This window comes from Mustela lutreola, chromosome 1, assembly GCF_030435805.1.
Source record: "Mustela lutreola isolate mMusLut2 chromosome 1, mMusLut2.pri, whole genome shotgun sequence".
In the NCBI taxonomy this organism is placed as follows: Eukaryota; Metazoa; Chordata; class Mammalia; order Carnivora; family Mustelidae; genus Mustela; species Mustela lutreola.
In genome coordinates, this window is record NC_081290.1 from 191,520,833 (window position 1) to 191,541,724 (window position 20,892).

The 20,892-nt window shown below is 55.9% G+C and overlaps 1 protein-coding gene across 4 annotated transcripts in view; it reads left to right on the top strand.

Annotated features, from left to right (window-relative positions):
• Positions 1-217: 217 nt before the first annotated feature.
• The window catches only part of GRIK4 (glutamate ionotropic receptor kainate type subunit 4), a 411,978-nt gene continuing 391,303 nt past the window's right edge, over positions 218-20,892 (top strand). For all 4 annotated transcript variants that reach the window (XM_059183457.1, XM_059183459.1, XM_059183458.1 and 1 more), the window contains exon 1: positions 218-390. The gene's annotated coding sequence lies outside the window, so the exon portion shown is untranslated. The remainder of the gene's footprint in view (positions 391-20,892) is intronic.

A 20,892-nucleotide genomic window follows, 5' to 3' on the forward strand; every position in this document is an offset into this window, starting at 1 on the left:
GGGCGGCGTCAAGTTTGCCTCCGGCCGCCCGGCCCCGCTGCCGGCCCGCTCCTCCTGCGCCTCGGCTCTGGGGCGCGCCGGACGAGGCCCCCCAGCCGGCGCCCGGGGTGTGCGGGCTGCCGGCCACCCGGCCCCGAAGGGGCGCCCCCCCGGCCGGCGTGCGCGGGCCGCCGCAGTTCCAGCGCTGGCCGCCGGGCGGCGCCCCGTGCCTCGGCCGCGCTCCTCCCGCGCTGCCCGCTCCCCGCTCGCTCGCAGCCGGACACAGACTGCCTTCAGCTGCCGGCGGATCGCGCTGGGGCCGCCGCGGCTGCTGCGGAAGCAGGGAGAACCGGAAAACAACAGCCCGGCGGCCCGGCCCCAGCTCAGCCCCCGGCGTGCGGAGCCGCCCAGGTAAGGGCAGGGCCCGCCGCGGCGCCCCCCGGCCCGCCGCGGCGCCCCCCAGCCCGCCTCTTGGGCTGCCCCCGGCGCCCCTCGCGTCCCGGCCGCGCGGGCCCCGCGCGCGCCCCCTCCCGCGCCCGTCCCCCCGACTTCTGACGTCTCTGCCTCTCCGCTCCCCCGGGGCCGCTGCCCCGCACCCTTCCCTGCCCCCCGCCCTCACCGCCTCCCCGGCGCCCTGCCTCCCTTCTCCCGCCTTCAGCCCGCCGGTCCCCTGCCCTCGGATCCCTGCGTCTCCCGGGCTCTGGACCCCAACGCTCCGCTCCCGTAGTCCTTCCAGTCTCCATCCCCATCTCTCTCCCTCCGCAGCCCTTCCCCGGGCTCGCGATCCTCCCGCGCTGGTCCTCCCCTTCCCCCGTGCAACTCCCAGCCCTGCCTCTGCCCCCTGCAGGGATGCCGGCCCCTGCCCGCCGCCGGTGCGCTCCCCCAGCCGCCGTCACCCCTGCTTCCCGCCCGGCCCCGGCTGCTCTGCCCCATCCCGGCGCAGCCCGGGAGCCCACGAGGCCCCCCTCCCTCTTTGCTCGCTGCCATCTGCCTCCGCTGCCCCCTGCCCCTGCGCTGGACTCCGGCCACCACCACACCCCCACCCTCCACGCCGGGCTCGCTTCGGGGGACCGGCGTCCTATCAGAAATGACCCTCTTTCCCTGGACTCATGAGGCTCCCACCCACCTCACCCTAGTTCACCCGAGTGGGAAGTGAGGGAGAAACTCTGGAGACCTGCATTTGGGCGTGTGATGGGGGAGGGGGCTGAGGAGGAGGGGGGGGAGGGGAGCTGATTGAGATTCTCTCCGGTGAGGACTGGCCGAGCGGTGAGCTGCTCAGACCTGGCCTGGGTGGAGGGCCGGCTTGCGACAGCTGGGACAGGGGTTTCAAGGCACTGAGAGCACCTGTGTCTCTTTCCCTGGCTCCCTGGAGCTGAAGAAAGTGAGAGAGGAGGAGCCGGAGCCCGGGGAGAGTTGGCCAGTGGGCGGGGGCGGCGGTGGTGGGGGGCTGGGCCGGGGCCCTCTGGCCAGCCGGCCTGCCTGGCAGTGGTGGGGCGCTGCGGCCCGAGCTTCTCCCCCGCTGGACCTTTGGTTGCACAGCTTTTGGCATCTCTACTTTATGCTGCCATCTTCCTCCTGGTGCTGTTGTCTGGTGATGCCAGGAGGTGCCACCTCCCTGCCTCCCTCCAGTGGCTCTCCTGGGCATGTCTCCCAAGGGCCTGGGTTGTCTGGAAAGAAGAGGGGAGCTCTGGGCAAGGCCGGGGCCCCTCCAATACCAGACAGAATGGTCCTGGGGGCTGGCCCGGAGTGCGGAGCCCTGCTAGGAGCAGAGAGGTACCCTCACTTAAGCTCCCGGTGGGTCACCTGGGTGACAGTGACACTTCCAGGAGCACCTGCCAACGGCTGGCATCCCCTATGACAGAGGCTGTCTGGCTTGGCAATGGACATCCGAGAGAGCAGTGTGGTCCTGCTTTGTCCCCCGAGTGTCTGTGCTCCTGTGATCTGGCGCGAGGGGCCTAGGGAGGTCAGCTGGGTTCCGCACCCCCCATCCACCCCCAGCCTGGGAAGGAAGCCCCAGGAACTCCACTGGGCATCGTCAGGCCGGTTGTATTTGCTGAAGCTGCAGCCCATGCCTCATCATTAATCAGGTTTATTATTTTCCTCACTGGCTGGATGTGTTCCTCAAGGTCGCGACCCTTTGGAGAGTTAATCTAATATGCACACATTACAGTGTCTGGGTTTGTTTAATTTTCCGTATTTTGTTCATTTCTTGCGGAGCGAGACTTCCATGGGGAGCTGTGGCCCGGGCTTGCCCACCAGCCTCCTGCCCGCCTGGCTGGCTCTATCCCCTAGCCCTCCTCTGGGCCTGCCACCTGAGACCAGAGGCAAGGCTGGTCCCTGGAGGTCTTGGCAGTGCCTGGTGGGGAAGGCGGGGTAGTGAGTGGAGGGGCACCGGGGAGGACATTCTGGCTTTTCTTTGTTTATTTCCCTCTCCCCCCCCCCCCCTCCCCCAGGCGTCTTGATCATTGGCTGACATTTTCATCAGCACCAAAAGTTCTTCCCAGAGCCTGGGTCTGTATCCCGGTCTGGCTTTCCAGTTTGGTTTTCCCCGAGGATGGAGAGGAACTTTGGAGGAGTGGGAGAGAAGTGGGGGCCGTCATGAGGGGATGCGGGGGGGCTCCTGGAGAGTGGGTCTGAGCCAGACCTGATGGGAGGAAGGAGGACCTGTCCTGGGCGAGGGGAGACACTGCTGGAAAAGCAGAGGAGTGGGGTGGCAGGGGCGGGTGCTGTGCGGCTGGTGGGGGGTAGGCCGTGGCAGGGAGTGTGTGGGAAGAAAGCCTCTGCCGCTACTTCTGCAGAGTACGAATCCCTTATGTGTGTGATGAGCGCCGCAGTTTTCCAAATGCTTTTTAGGAGAATTACTTCATCTGATCTCTACGAGGGCCCTACAAGCATCTCATGTGCACTGTCGCCCTCTAAGGAGGGATCACTGGTTCCCCCAGGTTCTGAGATCCGGAGAGCTTAGGTGACCTGCCCAAGGCTCTGCGGCCACACAGGAGGCCTCCGGACTCCCAGCCCAGTGCTCGGGTCTTGCTACTTGTTGCTGGAGAAGGTCTCTGCTGCTCGGCCCTCCCTCTCCCTGTCCCGAGCTTCATTTCACCTTCACCTTCTCTAGGGTCAGCGCCACACTTTCCCCTCCCCGCGGGGGCTGGCTGGTGGTCCCCACTGCCTTCCCCACCAAGGTCTTGAATCTGGCTAATTCTTGGCTCTGCATTCTCAGCCCTAGACTGGGGGCTTCTGCACATGGCGGGGGTGTGGGGGAGGCATGAGGGAGCAGGATGTCCCGCCGGCCCCGTGCTTCCTCTTAACTGCCTCCCACAGAGAGTTCCAGGTTATTCCAGACACTGGTCTGGAAACCGCAGACCCCTAGGCTCTGTCTTCCTCCTCTGTCTCCCCCACCCCACTCCTGGGCGCCTTATCCCTTTGGTGTTCAGTTCTTTCCAGCGCTTTTGCTACCTGGCCTGACCTTTCCTTTAGTACTGCTACTGCCCCATGCTGGACTCAGCCCCTGGGTGATGGGGACACAGGCTCCTCCGTGGGTGGCCTGCGGGCTCTATGTCCAGGCACCCTGCTGCCACACCTGCTTTCCCAGAAAGATGGCATTTGTAATGCGTCGTGACCAGGTCTCAGGAGCCTCAGGGTTGTCTCCCCCCCACACCCCGCAACTCCTGGACTCGGTTCCGTGGGGGTAGCTGGAGTTTACGGGCCTCCTCCTGTGGCCAGGCTTTAGGCCTCTGGACCTGATCCCCCTCTCTGCCCCACCTGCCCTCGCCCCAGGCTAAGGGACGGGCAGATCCGGCTTCCTGTCTTCTTGTCACTCTCTGGGTGACTTTGAACAAACTGTTTAACCTCTCTCAGCCTCATTTGTCTCACCTGTAAAATGGGGACCATCTCCCCTGCCCGAGAGGCTAGTTGTCAGCATGGCTCTGTTTGTGTGGGCACGTGATCTGTCAATGGGAAGGCCACATGGAGGGCTCCTGTCACCCTGCCTCCTTGGGGTGATCTGTTGGTCTCCCTGCCCAGAAGGCAGGTCCCTTGAGGAGCAAGGCCTTTGCCTGGTGCCTGAAGTTTGTCCTTCCGTGCCCCGGTTTTCCGCACCCGTGCACTGGCCCCTGCTTATAGAGGGAGTGGAAGAAATAGTTGTTGCTTGATGATAACATTTGGTTACATAAAATAGGGTATGCCTTACACTGAACAAACCCAACACGAAAAAGCAATTTATGCCACAGTAGCAGGCCAAGGTAAATCGTGGGAAGGAAGGAGGGAATCGGTTTAGCACCGCACACGCCGCTCATTGCACAGTCACCCCAGCTCCATGTTTACGGATGAGGAAAGGGGGCCTACAGGGAGCCCTTCTGAGCCCCGCCATGGTCCGGGGAGCACTCCAGAACCCCCCCTTCCTTCCCTCATATGTGGGCTTAAAAATGGGAGGGAGAAGCCTCCTTATGGAAAAATCTGATACAGGTTTTCTTGGAACAACTCAACACCTCAGTCATTTACATAAGCAGCGTTTGGGTCTTTGGGGGGTCCTCAGTGAGGCAGGGCTTAGTGAAGCAGGTTAAGGATTTGGGGGGCAGCACAGGAGGATGCCCCCTGGATGGGACTAGGAGGGGTGCGGTGGATGTGCTCAGGCTGCCGTGGATGCTGGCGGTCTGATGGGGCTGGAGGTCAGTGAGGACGGGGAAGGACTTAGCCGGTGAGGAGGGCTGCCCGGGCGGAGTTGGGGGGACAGGGGTGGCCTGAGGGGTGGGTGATGTGTGGGGATGGACTGAGGGGTCCTGTCTTTGGGGAGTCAGGGTGGCAGGCATAGGGTAGAGCTAACAATTCAAGAGGACCTTGAAAGCCAAAGAGAAGAGGTTCACTGGCTGCCTGGGGCTTGGGGGGTGTGGAGCCTCCTGGGCAGGCCGATGAGTGAGGGCCCAGAGAGGGCTTGAGGGCTGGGGGCACTGGCAGCAGGGGAGGGGTGCATTTGAGTGGCATTTCCAAGGAACAGCAGAACGTGAGGACAGATTGGAAATAGCAGACGAGGCAGCAGAAAGTGTCGCCGAGAACTTAGAGATTTGGAGCCCTGGAGGCTCCCCAGGATGGTAATGCCACTTCAGAAATGGGGAAGCCAGAAGGGGAAGCAGGCCTGAGGGAAAGCTGAGGAGTGTGTTCCCAGAAGTGCTGGGAGGCAGGTGTGGGCCCGGGAGCATTTGGGGAGGGAGCCTGGGTGGCCCGTGGACTCCTGCTAGAAGTTGCTCCCCGGTCTGTTGCCTCCAGGGGCCCCCTGGGCTGAGCTTCCCTCCAGACACGTTCACAGGGGTGTCCCCAGTGCCATGCCCTGGGCAGGTGCTAAATAAATATTTGTCTTATTAAAGTGGCCCCAAGTCATGTTTAACAAATGTTTGTTACTGACATTCCTGGTGGAACATGGTGGGTGAGGAGGGGACTGGAAGACTGCGGGGGACCTCCGGCGTCCGGGAATGGAGTGTCTTGGGGCTCCCCCCCGCCGTCAGAATCCAGGCTACTTCTTGCTGCCTCAGTTTATTCTTTGTGACCTCTGTCATCTCAGGCATATGACACACTCGATCTCAGGGACAGAGTCTCGGGCAGGCTCCCTGGCAAAGGGAGGGGGTGCGGGGGGGCGGGCACGACCCCCACGACAGGGCACCACAGCGGCGGCCTGGGAGAGGGACTGTGGAGTAAACATATGTTTAGAATTAGAGTTTAAGGGCCGGAGTTAAAGAAGAGGATTTAATAGAATGAGAAATCAATAGCCCAGAGGAGGTTAAGATGTGTAAGTGAGAGCCTGGCTACAAGGTGCACTTAATAAAAAAGAAAATTTTAAGAAGAGCGGAGGACGGCTCCACGCTGCGGGGCGGCTAGGGCAGTTGCTGCCATCCAGCCCGGAGGCTCCTGGGTAGGGAGACTGGGTTTCAGGAGTGTAGTTCGGCTGTCCCCTTTTGGGGGCTGCTGTCTGTCTTTCTGGGTGGCCGGGGTGCGACACCCCTGTCCCTCCCCCAGAGGCTGTGTGGGGTCGTGGTCGGCCACAGCTGGCTCAGATTGCGCAGGATTCAAGTCCCGGCTCCTGCAGCTGTCCGGCTGTGAGCTAAGGACCATAATAGTGGCCAAAGGAACCCTCAGCAGGTGACGGAGCACCCGCGAATGGTCACAGTTGTCGCTGTTACAAGTACGATTACGTTTTCATCTTCACAGAGTCTCTCCTAGCCCCCTTCGGCTCATCCGCCGCTGCGGAATGCTGTCCCTGGCGAGGCTGGTGAGACCGTGGGAACTGGGTGCGGCCCTGTGGGCCTCGGTGTGGTTAAGTCACTTGGTCCAAGTTGCAAGGTGGGCAGTGGCAGAGCTGGGGTGTCAGCCCGGGGCTCCAGGCTCCCTGGCCTGTATCCCTTCTGGGGGGCTTTGTGGCCCTCCCCGCAGGAGCGAGAGGACAGGCAAAGAGAGACGACTGTAACCCACGTGGTCCTATCTTGGCATCCGAACAAATTCGGGTTGGTACTGACTGGGAACACCTTAGTTCTCTAAGGCGCTTAGACCAGGAGCCCCTCATGGTCAACGAAATGGCCTGTGTGTTTGTGTCTGGGGATAAGCTCACATTGTAGGTAAATGCAGTAAATATTTGTTAAGTGGACAGATTAGTTGACAGCAACAATTCCTATGGCCATGATAATGGCGAGTATTTTTCAGATGCCTCTCCTGTACCAAACACGACACAAAGTACTTTCTATATAGTAACTTCGCTTATCCCCTTACTAACTTTAAGCTTTGGGATACGGTTTATGGTACTATGATTAGTTTAGGTTCTACTTAGCCTTCTGTTATACCCATTTCACAGGCAGGGAGGCTGAGATTCGGGGAGATGATTCATTAGCCTAAAGTCCCATAGCTGGTAAGAAGCAGAGTTGGAATTTGTACCCAGGCGGTCCAATTTAAAAAAATACATATTTTCTTGTTATTAAGTAAACTCTCTCCCCAGCACAGGGCTCAAACTCACGACCCTGAGATCAAGAGTTGGGTGTTCTACCAGCTGAGCCAGCTGGCGCCCTCACTGTCCTGTTCCTCATCTCATAGGCAGGGAGGCCAGGCACGGGGGGCAACCAGACCTTCCACACACTCTCTGGCTTGTCTTTCCTTGACCTGATTTCTTTGACCTCCCGAGAGAGCGGTCACTGGTACTACTGGGGAATCAGGGAAAGGCTTCCCTTCTCAGAGCTCCTGCGCGGGCCCTGAATCATGGGCCAGTCTCTTCCCCCACAGAGGCCATCCAGACGAGAGCCGGGGTGGAAGCTGGAATGAGGCCGACAGGAACCGCAGAGGAGACTCTCTCATGACATGCAAAGTTTGAGGATTGGTGGCACTCAGGGGACACGTGGCTCCTTGAGGTTGCAGCAGTCCTGCCCTGTCTGGACCATTCCTTCCAGTGCACCGGGGTCCAGCCGGCTGGCGTGCGAGGCTGCCTGCATCATCAGTTGGGGGGTCTCTCTGGGGTCTTGGACTCTCAGAGGCATGACGGGGTAGCTCTGGAAGAAATCTGTTGGGACACTCCTGTCACAGTGGTGCTTTTTCATCTTTCCAGCATCTTCCTTGGCCTCGTTGTGTTCATACGATCACGACAGAATGTCCCCAGCAAGGTTGGTGATGGGATAGGAATTCGGGGATGTCTTTCTGGAGGCAGCAGAGACTTTTTCCGAGCTAGAGAAGACTGGAGTGGACGTAGGGAGGGCCAGAAGGGACCCCCTGGAGTCCTTTCCTGAGGGTGGCTCTGGAGTTTCTCACCAGCTGTTTGCTGCTCCTGAGTTTCCATCAGACGATCAGCCCTTATGCTGAAGCCGCTAATGCCACTTCCTGGTGGGTATCCCATATTCAGCGCTTACAATATTCTTGATGATTTCGCCCTTGCCCCAAGGATCGCTCTCAGAGGTGGACAGAGCTGCTAGGTATGATCACCTCAGACTCCCAGAATTTCCATAACTAGCTGAAAACCAGTGTTTCTCTATTGAAGGCTTAGATTGGGATCCAGGAACCCTGCCCCCTGCCAGGGGCTCTTCTGAAGGTGCCTTCTGAAGGTCACCCGTGGTTCTTACAAATAGTGGAGGCAGTGGTCCCTGGGCGCTCCTGCTCTTCCCAAGGTGGAGAATATTCCACACAATAAAGCAACGTTTGTCCAGAAATGATGATGCCTATTTTATTGCTGGGAAAAATGAAATCCAGGGAGGGCATTAAAAACCAGTCTTATCCCTGGACCGAACTTGAATGCATTCATTCAGCGTCCTACCTGACACTCTCCTCTTGTCTACACACAGAATACCCACCTAGTTATCCAGCCCCAGCTGTCACCTCTCCCCTTCCTCCTCTTCCTCCCCATCTTCTGAAAGCTGACTTTATTGAGCACCAATTACATTCTAGATGCTTTACATGTATTAAGTTGATCTACCGACAACCAACCCCAAGAGTGAACCGAGACCCAGAGAGGTCGTGTAGCTTTCTCAAGGTGACACACTAGAACATGGTAGAGCCAGGACGGAAATTTGGCTTCCCGGGCCATGTCCTTGACCACTCCCAAGGCAGCCGTGAATGAGGGAAGATGTGAGAACACCCAGCCCGCTGTCTGGCATACAGAAGGGGCTCAGGAAATGCTAGCGATTTTCTTCAAAAAATACCAGAAGATTTTTACCTTATTCCCAAGCCAAATCTCCTTCCCATGGGTCCTCATTCTGCACCCCTCCTGGGAACCCCATAAGGCACTCCTGCCCCCCTTCCTGTTCAGTCCTCGGGCTGTGAAGACACCTCATGAGCAGAAGCAAAGCCGGCATCCAGGCTCTTCCTCACTGGGTTTCTGTCCAAGACTCCCTCCCCCACACCAAATCCCTGGCTGGGAAGATGATGGGGGAGCTCAGAGAGGTCCGAAGCTAGGACTCATGTACAGGTAGTTGCCTGATCCTTGGCCACAGGGCTGTGCGGGCAGCTGCCACACATCCATCATAGGACACGTTTCCGGAGCACCTCTGGGGTTCCAGGCGCAGCCACGGGCTGGCACTGGGTGGGCGCACCCCATGGCTGGGCCCTTACACCATGCCCACACAGATCCGGAATCTGCCAGAGGCTACACTGGGTCTTGGGTCCTGGGGGTGGAGGGCTTAAGGCCTAAGGTGACTGCCTGCTCCTTTGGGCTCCTCTGAGGTCTCTGAGGCTAGATGATGCTGCAGCTACCCCCCGCCCCCCCGTGAGGGCCAGAAAGTTCAGGTGACCCAAATCTAGGAGTACAGAGTGGGCAACTAGATGGAGAAAGCTCCCCATTTATTTGAGCTAAAATAGCACCATCCCGTTTGCCTTTGAAAAGGGAGAGTCCTGCCAGAGTCCAAAGTAAATAGGCTGGAACATGCGGTCGGCAAGGTGGGGTGCAGATTGGAAGTAACAAGGCCATGGGCTCTGTAGGCAGCAGAGTCAGCTGAGAGAGCGCATGTCCCTCAGTACCGGCTGGCTGCTCTCTCTGCCCCTCTGCTCCTCTTTGGGGAGGGGGTTAGTCCTGGGGTGAGGGGGATGCTGGGGCCTGACATGCTGGGACAGAGCCAACCTCTGTCGCATGTTCCCAGGCCAGGAAGGGCTGCTGCTCTGTGTCCCTTGTCTTGTGTCAGTAAGCCCTGCCCAGGGGTTATTTGTTCCCTCTGACCTAGCAGTAACTGCCCAAACCCTCTCTGTGTCTTCTCCTCCGTGGCCTGTGCTTCTCCGAGGAGCCAGTAGGTGTCTCTGTTCAGCCTCCAGCCCCGAGCAGGGGAGGCACTGGAGCTACTCACCTAGGGGAGGGTCAGGCCACACTGATGCTGCGGGGAGGTCAGCAGAGGTCATCACATCTGTCTCTGCTGCACTGGCTCAAGGGCTGTCCGCTTCTCAGCTTTGCATTCTCAATGACTAGGACAGCCCCAGTACATAGTAGCTGCTCAATAAACATTTTGCGGCGGCGTGGATGGCTGCGTCTGTGAGCTCCTTGTTGGCCGAGGCTGTGGATGGGGGAGCCCTCCGCTGTGCTGAGCCCTAGCTCTGGAAAGCAGGGATGGGCTGCTTTAACTCACAGATGTGGGCGGCTGAAGAGTCAGTTAGTTGTGTGGATCTCAAAAGACATTTTCTCCTCAGACCGGGGGGCGGGGGGGGCGGGCGGTTAGTGTGACCTGTCATGAGGCAGAACAAGTACGAAAAGCAGCCTGGGTTCTGCCTGGACCTTGACCCTAGGTACACACTTCACACTGTCCTCAAACCCAGCTGAGCCCTGCATGAAGGGCCGGGGGGTGGGGGGACTAGACGGGGCTGTCTTAGTGAGAGCAGGGGTGGTACCCACGGGTGAGGGGCCCTGGCGTGAGATCAGAGTGGGGGTGCTGTGGCTCCTGTGAGTCGGGGGGAGGGGCCGTGGGAGCAGGGACCTCCAGACACCCAGTGTGACCTGGGCCCCTGTGCACTCTGGAATTCAGGTACTTGCAAGTAGAGTCAGCGGGGCGGGAGGGCGGTGTGCAGGGAGGGATGTGGGGAATGCAGGAAGAGGCTGCCTTTGTGTGGAGACCATGAAAAGGGGCCCAGGATCTAGGGGATGAGAGGAGGTCTTGTTTGATATTTCATGCCCTGGATCCCGGGCCCTGATCATGAGCCACGTGGAAGCACAGCCTCAGGGACTCTGGTCACCAGCTGCTGGCCATGGTCATCCGGGGCCACTGAGTCATCCCCACACACACCCCCTCCTGTGCCCATTTCTGCTGATGGGCGGCGGTGCCACAGGACTGAGCTGAGAGGGGTCTGCGGCCGAGTGTGGGCTCCTGGGACGGGGCCCAGTGCGCTCTGTGTGTGCTGTGGGCACTGGGCAGGATGAATTTGCCAAGTGAGATTTTGGCCGACCATCTCATTTTACAGATGGGGAAATTACTCAGAGAGGGGAGGCAGCTCACCCAAAGTCACACAGCTTGCAGAGTCGGGATTTCCCTGACCCCTGGTTTGTTCGGTCTCGTGCCTCTCTGACTTGCAAGGAGCTTCTTATCAAGCCAGGGGGCCCAGTGCCCTGCTTCCCTGCTCGCCCCACCTTTGGCTGGGGCCCTCCGCAGCTTCTAGCCAGCCCCCACCTGCCTGGGCAGGGTGTGGAATGATCCACAGAAGTAGGCCCTGCTCTCTGGGAGTCGTGATTCCAAACAGGGTATGGAGGAGGGCCGGGCAGAGGCGTACCCCCCCCCCCCAGCTGGGGGAGGAGCGAATCAGTCACATCTAATAGAAGCCCATCTTAAATCATAACGTGCTTCCTTTTTTTTTTTTTTTAAGATCTTTTTTATTTATTTGAGATAGGGAGTGCAAGAGAGCTGAAGCCTGGGGGCAACGGCAGAGGGAGAAGCAGGAGAAGCAGACTCTCCCACTGAGCAGGGAGCCCAATGTAGGGCTCCATCCCAGGACCCTGGAATCAAGCCAAAGGCAGACGCATAACCGGCAGAGCCACTCACGTGGCCCCAGAAAGTGCTTTCATTAGATCCTGTCTGACTTTATTTATATAAGACTCAGGAACAGGCAAGGTAATCTTTGGTGATGGAAATCAGGCTAGTAGCTTCCTTGGAAGGGGGCAGCAGGGGGCCCTGGCCTGGGGACCACTGGGAACGCTTCATGTCTGGATCTGTGAACCCAGCGAATGGAAAGTTCCTTGGGCTCTTCGTGTGCGATGCATGTGCACTTTTCTTTTTTTTCATTTTTCAGTTTGACTTTATTCATGTGTTTAAATATTTAAGATTAGTAAATATATCTATTTTATTTTTTTATTAATTTATTTATTTTCAGCCTAACAGTATTCATTATTTTTTCACCACACCCAGTGCTCCGTGCAATCCGTGCCCTCTATAATACCCACCACCTGGTACCCCGACCTCCCAACCCCCGCATGTGCACTTTTCTATACACATATCATATGGTCAATTTTAAAAGTTTTTAAAGTGGTTCTCATGGCTAGAGTCTGGTCACTCGGCAGAATGTCCCGGAGGAGAGCTAGAGTGACATTAATGGAAATAGCAGGTGGTGTTTGCTGGACACATTTTAGGCAGTGTTGCTCGTCATTCATGTGTATTTTCTCATTTAATTCTTATAACCAGCCTCATTTGACAGCACTTAGAGGAGGGACATAAATGGCCCAATGTCACACAGCCAGCCCCCAGCAGAGGCAGGCCCAGGCCAGGTCTGACTGCAGAGCCGGCCTTGTCGGCAGAGTACAGAGGCCTCCGGAGCTGCCCTGACCCCCTGGTCCATCTGCTTACGGTGGGGTTGGGGTGTGGAAAGCGGCGGGGAGCCTCCTGGACAGTGTTGTCTTGGCCACTCTGCTATGCCCGGTAGCTTGTGCCGGAATGTGCAAAACAGCCACAGCTGCCCGGCTGGTCCCAGTCTGGAGATGCCTCTAGAATGGAAGTGGATGGGCAGCAAGAGCCGGAAGGGAGGCAGTGTCCAGAGAGTCGCAAGTGCTGCTGGTGCTGTAGGGGTCTCCGAGGGGCATTGCCGGCTGGTGGGGATGGGGCCCTGTGGAGGCTGGGGCGAGGGCAGATGATGAAAGCCTCCAGGGCAGATCCCTGCCAGGTAAAAGAGGGAAAACCAATATTTCTCCCAGCAGCGGGGGGAGGGGGGGAGGCTGATCTGCATAATGCAAATTCCCACACTGTCCCCGCCAGCTGGGGGGTTTGCATCTTCATGGAGACCTCCCTGCTCCCCGGGAGAAGACAGGAGGATCCAGGGCACACGCTGGCATCTTCCCATGGGCTGGGGGCTGAGAGGACACTGGGAAGTCAGACGCTTTTGTTGCCTGTCTTACTTGGCGAAGCAAGTCAGCCTAACTCAGACTAAGCCACCCTGACGTGTGGCCTTGTCAAGGGGGAGAGAGGTGTCATTGTGTTCGTGTTTATATGCAACTGGCAAACCAGACAAAGCCTTATTGTTGTCCAAGGTTTCCAATCAGATGGGGAAAAAGAGGGCCCTGGCTTCATTCCTGGTGCTGGAGGGCTTCTTAGCCAAGGACCCTGCTCACCTCCTCTGGGAGGCCTGCCCTGATTAACCAACTTCAGCCCCTTCCTATTATATCCCAGTCCTCAGCAAGGATGTATATATGCTGGGAAGGGTGTAAGTACATTATCAAAGTTTGATTGTTTAGGGTTGATTTTGTCTTCAGTCTATTTCCAGTACCTTTTCCTATTACCCACTTTGACTGGAGGCTGGCTGAGGACAGAGAGTATGAGGACCTTTCCTTGGAGCCTCTCCTTGCGATTCCCTCTTTGAGCAGTTGCCCATTGAGCCCAGATGGCTGACTTGAGCTCCCTAGTGCAGCTTTGGCTCTCTACCTCAGGATGTTTGCACATGCTGTTTGCCCTGCTTGGAACCCCTTCCTCTACCACCTCTCCTCCTCTTGCTTTGCTCCTGCACATGGACTCTTTTGGGCAGCCCTTCCTGCTGCCTCCTGCAGCCTGAATGAGGCCCGTTTGGGTGCTTTGAAGCCTCTAGCCCTCCTTCCCTTTGGAGCGCACCCCACACCACGTTGTAACTGCCCATTTAAGGCTTGGACTCCCTGACTGGGGCCTGAGCTCTGGAGAGCCAGGGATTGGATTGGGCTGTTTGGGCCACTTCTGGGATCCAGGCCCTAACACAAAGCCCCGCACGCGGGAGGGTCTCACTGCATGTTTGTGGAAAGAGGTGAGGCACTGAGTGCCAAAGAGAGATGAGAGGTTCCAGAGCTGCTCCGTCGGGAGCCCACTTGCTGGGCCTGCCCACATCGGAAGGGTTGCCCTTGTCTGTGGACTCCTTCCAGCTGAGTCTGAGCCCCAGAGCAGCTGCTAGAGGCAGGCATCGAAAGCCCAGCCTGGGCACCAGGGATCACATGGTTTTTGCTCTGCACCGAGTTCCTGACAGCGGCGCACAGAGGTGCATGTATTCCACAAACATGCCTGGATGCTAAGCGTTTAAGACCCCTGTGGGGACTAGGAATTAGGAAAGGTGCTGGCCCTTATTTATTCGTCCATGGAACCAGGTAAGGGTAATTTCAGGTATCGTGCAGTTCTTGGTAAGGAGAACCCTTCCTCCCTCATACCCCTCACGGCCACCGCCCCCGCTGTGTGCATGTTTGCCAGCTTGCCGATGTAATAATACTCCCGGCAACTCTGGGAGGCGAGTGTTATTGACCCATTTTACAGACAAGGAAACAGAAGTTCAGAGTGATTACGCTGACATGTTTGCTTCATGGCGCTAGACTGGTAGGTCATAGAGCTAGGATCCAGGTCTTCTAGCATGCCCTGCCACAGCTGCCCTTCCTTCCAGGCAGCTAAGTGCCCTGCTTAGGAATCAGGGAGCCCCAAGTGCAATTCCTCAGAGTACCCCCCCCCCCCCCCCCCCCCCCCGCTTTCACTTGGCGCCTGGGAGTCCATGACCTTGGAAGGGCCTGTGTCCGACCACAAAATGCAGGTGGGAGGGAGACGTCTGGCTTTGACAAATAGTCCTGTGGTCCCAGGACATGCAGGGCTAATTCAAGTGCAAACAGTGTATTAGTATTTATTACTCATGCTCCACTGCTAATAAAATTTGAGTTTTAAAAATAATGGTGAGCAAATGAATTGGTCGATGGTCTGTGGGAAGAGGAAGCAGGGAAGGATATTTCATGGAGAAGAGTGACGGGGGACTTAGCTCCAGCAAGTTCCTTGCGGGGAGGGGTGGGGGGGTGCATGGGAAGGACTATTACTGGGGGCAGCTCTCCGCTCGCTGCCCTGTCCGGGACATCGTTCATCGGCATATTCACATCTGTCCGGGAGCCTTTGTCGAAGGTGGCAGCATCTCCAGGCTGGGTGCCTATCGCCCAAAGAGCCGTTTATATCATCTGTGCTTAAACTCCGAAATTTGGAAAGGCACTTCCTGCAGGGTCCCGTGCCCGTGATCCAGGGGGTGCCCCCACCTCCAAAACCTGAGTTGGATGAGCAGGCTGAGCTCTGCCAAGCAGGGCAGAGACCTAAGGAGTTCCTCAGACAAACGAAGGGACATACCATAGGCTCTGTGGTGTTTGAGGATGTGGGAAAAGGGGCAGAGGACCCCAGGTGTTGAGGGGCCTCGGAGCTGGGTAGCACTTTGGAGTGACGAGAAGTCTGATGGTCAGACACCCTCCCCTCTCCGGGAGGCAGCACCCGTGTCCCTGTAATTCACTGGTCTTGCCTGTGTCTCGGGAGCATCATGGGCTGGAAAAAAGTATAATTTAAGAAAGAGAAGACTTGCTACTGTGTGACTTCAAGCAAATCATTTAACTTTTTTGGGACTTAGTTCGCTGATCTATAAAATGGGAATGCTGAGGCCTGCCTGGCCCGTCATGGGATCAAGAGGGAAAACAAGGCTGTGCAAGCAGAAGGGATATGATGGGCCATCTGGTGTTTGGAGACAGTGCTCACACTCTCCTCAAGAAACTGCTTTGCAGTTTGGGCTTTTGGAAGGCTTAGAAGATATGAGGGGACCTGGGGGTCTGTGTGTGTAGGTAGTACTTACAAGAGCTTTCGGTACCTATCTGTCAGGAGCAATAAAGGGGGCATGGCATTTTCCTCCCCTCACCTTCTTGCCCCCCACATGGACCTGTTCCGTAGTGCTGTCCCAAGTAGGGCTTAGACACCCAACGTCACCGTGCGCTGGAGTGAGCGCTCTGCCCACATGCTGTCCAAGTCTCACCCAGCCTCGAGGTGGGCCCCAGTGTGATCCCATTTTATTGGAGCGGGAAACTGAGGCCCGAAGCAGTGAGAGGCCTACCCAAGGTCACAGTTAGAATTGAGCTCTGCCCAGTTCCTTCAGCGCTCTGCGCCCTCAAGGTTCTGGCCCAAGGATGTCATGCCGAGGGTTGCATCAGTGACCTTGGGGTGACCCTGTGGAGTGGATGCTTTCTCTTTTCTCTCTGTGTACCGCGAAAGGGAGATGTGCCCTGTCTTTGGATGCCCTGAGCATGAAGATGGACTTCATTGCACCTGGCAGGTGCTTTGCCTTCAAAGAGCCTTGGGCTGCAGTGAGCAGGACTTCCGAAGGCCGAGCCAGGGTCTGTGGCCGCTCAGATGCCTGCCTGATTCTGATTTTGCCCTCTTGGAATCTCTGGTGGTTCCTCTCCAGTTCTAGAAGTGACCCGGCCACGTGCTCTGAACATCCTTGCCCTAACCCCTGGTCCCAGCTCCGTGCACCTGCCCGGGCCCACCCTTCACCCCAGGATGAAGGTCTGGCTGTCCCAGTGGGGTCTGCCCCGGGCGCGGGCACAGTGGCCCTGCAGGGTTTGCAGGGAGCATCCCACCCCCTGGGAGGCATTGACTCAAGATCTCCCCGGAGGGGGAAAGGGTATTGTTTAGACATTTTGTGTAAATTAGTAATATTGTAACTGTTAATTGAATGTGCATCGATTGCCTGTCAGAGGTTTGATTTAATCTGTCCTTCCCTTCCCGGTCTCAGTCGACTGCTTCAGTGGTTTGCTTGGTCTCGTTTCTCTTTCTCTAATGTGGACGCCTCCCCGGCACCCCCAACCTTGGTCTCATTTCGCTGGCTTCATAATGAGCATCTTCTGTTTTCTGGCACTGGCCTTGGCCTCCCTGCGGCCACCAGTCCCTCCCAAGTGGATCCACACGACTTGTCCCTCAACTAGGGTTTTCTCAAGTATCTGGAGACCCAGTGAAGACAGACTTGGCCTGGTGCCTTTCTTTCGGGATTCGAATGCTTTGAGATGTTCGGAGGTCTGGAGACTTATGGGATGAGTCCTGGTTTTGCTGATTCATTCGTTTATTCATTCATTCATTCATTCATTATTTGGGGAGGCATTCACTTTATGCCAGGCCTTATGTTCAGCTCTCAGGGAACACATTTCCGAGTTCAGCATTTTGTAGTGAAGCTGGGGCAGTGGACGGATAACACAGTGCAGCGTGATGGGCTGAGGTGGAGGCCAAGGCACCGAGCCGGGGGTGCACAGAGAGGACATGGAAATCAGACGTGGGCAGCAGAGGAGAAATAATACCTGTAATACAGCTTGAGCTGATTTCAGAGAACAAGTAGGAGTATGTCTGGTAAAGAAAAGGTCAGAGGCATCTTAGGTAGAGGGAACAGCATGTGATGGCTGGGCCAGGGCAGGAGCTGGGGGCAGAGGTGGCCAAGAATAAGGCAAGGGGCTAGGGACGCCTGGATGGCTTAGTCATTAAGCATCTGCCTTTCGCTCAGGTCATGATCTCAGGGCCTTGGGATTGAGTCCTGCATCAGGCTCCCTGCTTGGTGGGAAGCCTGCTTCTCCTTCTCCCGCTCCCGCTGCTTCTGTTCCCTCTCTTGCTGTCAAATAAATTAATAAAATCTTAAAACAAAAAAAAAAAAAAGGCAAAGGGCTAATCACAGTTACAATGGAGCAGTTCCTAAACATCGGGCCATGGCTAAGGGTTTTCCTCAGATTATCTAGTTTGTACCTATAGCAATCCTGCATGCAGGGGCCAATAGGGTCTTTCATCTCTGCAGTGGCAGAGCCTGGATCCCATGTGTCCTTGGTGGGAATTCAGGGATGCTGCTTCTCTCAGACCCTGCAGCTGCACGGCGGTTGTCTGGCCCCGGATTGGTGTGCCAAGGGTTGGGTCAGTGACCTTGGGGTATCCCCACAGTATAGCTTATGAAGGGTCTTATGTGTGTGCACTGGAATGTGTGAACTATATCCCAAAAGCTGCAGAGAACCACTAAGAAATTTTAAACAGAATAATAGCTCGGTCAGATTTGTTTTTAGAAATAACAAGTCTTGCTGCAGGATGGAGGAAGAAGGGGATGTGACCCGGAGCGCAGGCACAGAGAGCAGTAACAGTGTGTCAGTGACCCTGTGCAAAAGCTGGTGCCGCCTAAGGCAGGCGGATGGGTGTTTGGGCGGTGCGGAGGACACAGGGCACCTAGGGGTCGATTGTATATGGATGAGGGGTGCTAGATGAAAGGCAGGTGTTCAGGTGATTCTCAGATTTTTTTTTTTTAAACGAGAGTTTACAGAAATTTATTTTTCTAAAATACATGAATACATCTCATCCAAATAAAGTCCTGTCAAAAGCCAGATTATTACCTGTTCCAATTTCCAAATCAATGCAGGATATCTTTGTTGATCATGGAAAGGACTCATGCCCATGTTCCCTAACATGAGAAGACATGTGCATGGCACGACATGCTGGTTCTTTCTGCCCACTGACCGGGAGGCTCGTATAGGGCCTGGATCTCACACTGAGGACCATAAGCTGATACACCATCACTGACATTATTTAATAACACTGTTTCCCCCAACACAGAGAAGATGCATATGAAAACTACCCAGGGTGAAAAAGAAAGCCTTGTGGTACTTCATACCCTCTCAATGTAACTGCAAGGCTCATTAGCTACAGAAATTCCTCATTAACAGTTACCCCGGCCAGGACGGGTGGCTTCTTCTCCCCCGTGTTACTGAGACATAATTGACAAACCTCACTGTAGAAGTTTAAGCCGTCCTGCTGTCCAGCATGGATATTGTGGAATGATTGATTAATGAATTTAGTTACCACCCATCAGCTCATAGATACAATAAAAAGAAAAGACAAAAAAAAAAAAAAAGCAAAAGAATTTGTTTCCTTTTGATGAGAACTGAGGACCAACATTCTCAGCAGCTTTCTGTGTCCTACAGCCGTGTTAACTGTGGTCATCGCCTCATACATGGTCCCCCAAGGACCCAATCGTCCCATAACTAGAAGTTTGTATCTTTCGACTACCTTCCTCCAACCCTCCCTCCCCTCTGCTCCCCAGCTCTGAGAACCTCAAGCTGGTCTCTTGTTCTGTGAGTTTGGGTTTTTGGTTTGGGTTTTATTTTTATTTTTTTAGATCTCACCTAGAAGCGAGATCATACGGTATTTGTCTTCCTCTGTCTGACTTATTTCACTTAGCGTAATGCCTTCAAGCTTTATCCATGTTTTTGCCAATGGCAGGATTTCCTTGTTTCTCGTAGCCGAATAATATTGTGTTGTATATATATAGCACATCTTCTGTATCCATTCACATGTTGATGGACACTTGCACTGTTTCCATGTCTTGGCTGTTGTAAATAACGGGGCAGTGAACGTGGGGGCGCAGATAGGCCCTTGGCGTAGTGTTCTCATTTTCTTTGGATAAATTCCCAGAAGTGGGATTACTGCAATATACTAGTACTCTTTTTAAGGTTTTGAGGACCCTCCATAGTGCTTTCCACAGCGGCTGTACCAGCTTGCACACCCACCAGTAGTGCACGAGGGCTCCTTTTTCTCCACATCCGCACCAGCTCTGGTTGTCTCAGACTCTTCTTTTGGGGCAGCTGGGCGTCATTCACCAATGCCGGGTGTACAGGGAAGGATTGGATTGCCGTAGAAGATGATGGACTCAGCCCTGTTGTAGACTAGCTCATTTGCAGCGACCATGGTGATCTCCAATGGACAGTTGAATATGCCCACCCAGAGCTCAGGGCAGAGGCAAGGGCTGGGGTGCAGATTTGGGAACTGAGGCAATAGGGGACACATGGGTTTGGAGGAACTCCCCGTGAAAGACATTTAAAAAAAAAAAAATTTTATTTATTTATTTGTCAGAGAGAGAAAGCACACCAGGCAGAGTAGCAGGGAGGCAGAGGGAAAAGCAGGCTCCCCGCCAAGCAAGGAAACCAATGCGAGACTCGATCCCAGGACCCTGGGATCATGACCTGAGCCGAAGGCAGCTGCCCAACCAATTGAGCCACCCAGGCCTCCCCCCCGCCCATCATGAAAGACATTTAACGATAGAAGAGAGGGGGGCTGGTGACGAGCTCTGAAGACTGTCCGCTTGGAGGGCCTGAGTCGGGGAAGGAACCAGAAGAAGTAGACAGAGGTAGAAGGACCAGCAGGAGAGAAGGGTGTCTCAGAAGGCAGGGTAGACATGGGGGAATGGTCCCGGTGTGGAGTGCTGTAGAAAGGTACATACGATAAGGCAAAAGCAAACAGTGTTTAGGGGTTTGGCAGCTTAGGGGTCCTTGGCAACCTTCCTGGGAGAGGATTGGATGGGTCAAGGGGAGGGGGAAATTCCAGGAGGGAAATGGTGTTGGACAGGACAGGAAAGGACTTTTGACCGTGGCCTCTGCAGCCTGGCCAGGAGGAGAGGAGAGACCAGGAAAAGTGAGGGCGAGGGCAGAGGTTCAGGGAGGGCTTCTCCAGTCCGAGAAACCCGACAGTTTACTGACTGAGGAAGATCAGCAGAAGTAAAGCTGATGGTGACCAACCATCAGTTGCCCATTCAGGGCTCAGAGGCTTCCTGGGACTCAGACTAAACCTGGGATGATCCTGGGCAAACTGGGACAGTTGCTCATTCTAGGAGAGTTTACTTTCACTGGTGAGCTGGTCAGTCTTTGACAAAGGGCTTATGTGGAGGAAGCCCTGATGCATAGTATTTACTGAATGCCATGGTGCGAACACCCTTGCTATGGTGTGAACACCCTTGCTATGGTATGAACACTCTTGCCATGGTGCGAACACCCACACCAGAATTCATTTTAAGCTACCAGCATGACATCACTGAAGGCAGAATTGGGAAGTCTCGTGAGGTGGTCTGGGCTGGCTCCAGCACACAGCAGAAGAGAGCCAGGGGGAAGGGCCTGCAGGGCAGGAGGGGCTTCCCCTCAACGGGGACCAGAAGGAGGAGGCAGGACTCTGGGTGAATTTCAGAGCCGTCAGGAAAGTAAGACCCTGCTTGGAGGGGACAGGGTGGGCCAGGGACCAGAGGTGAGGCTGGGAGGGAGCCTGACCTTTGGGGCAGATGCGGTCAAGGGTGAAGGTGAGAGTACTGGAGTCAGTGCAGGTTTGGGGAAAGAAGAAACAATCGTCAGGAGCTGGGCGGCCCCGGGGAGCCAGGTTCAACATGAGGCAGAGGCCGTAGGTGGGCAGCCAA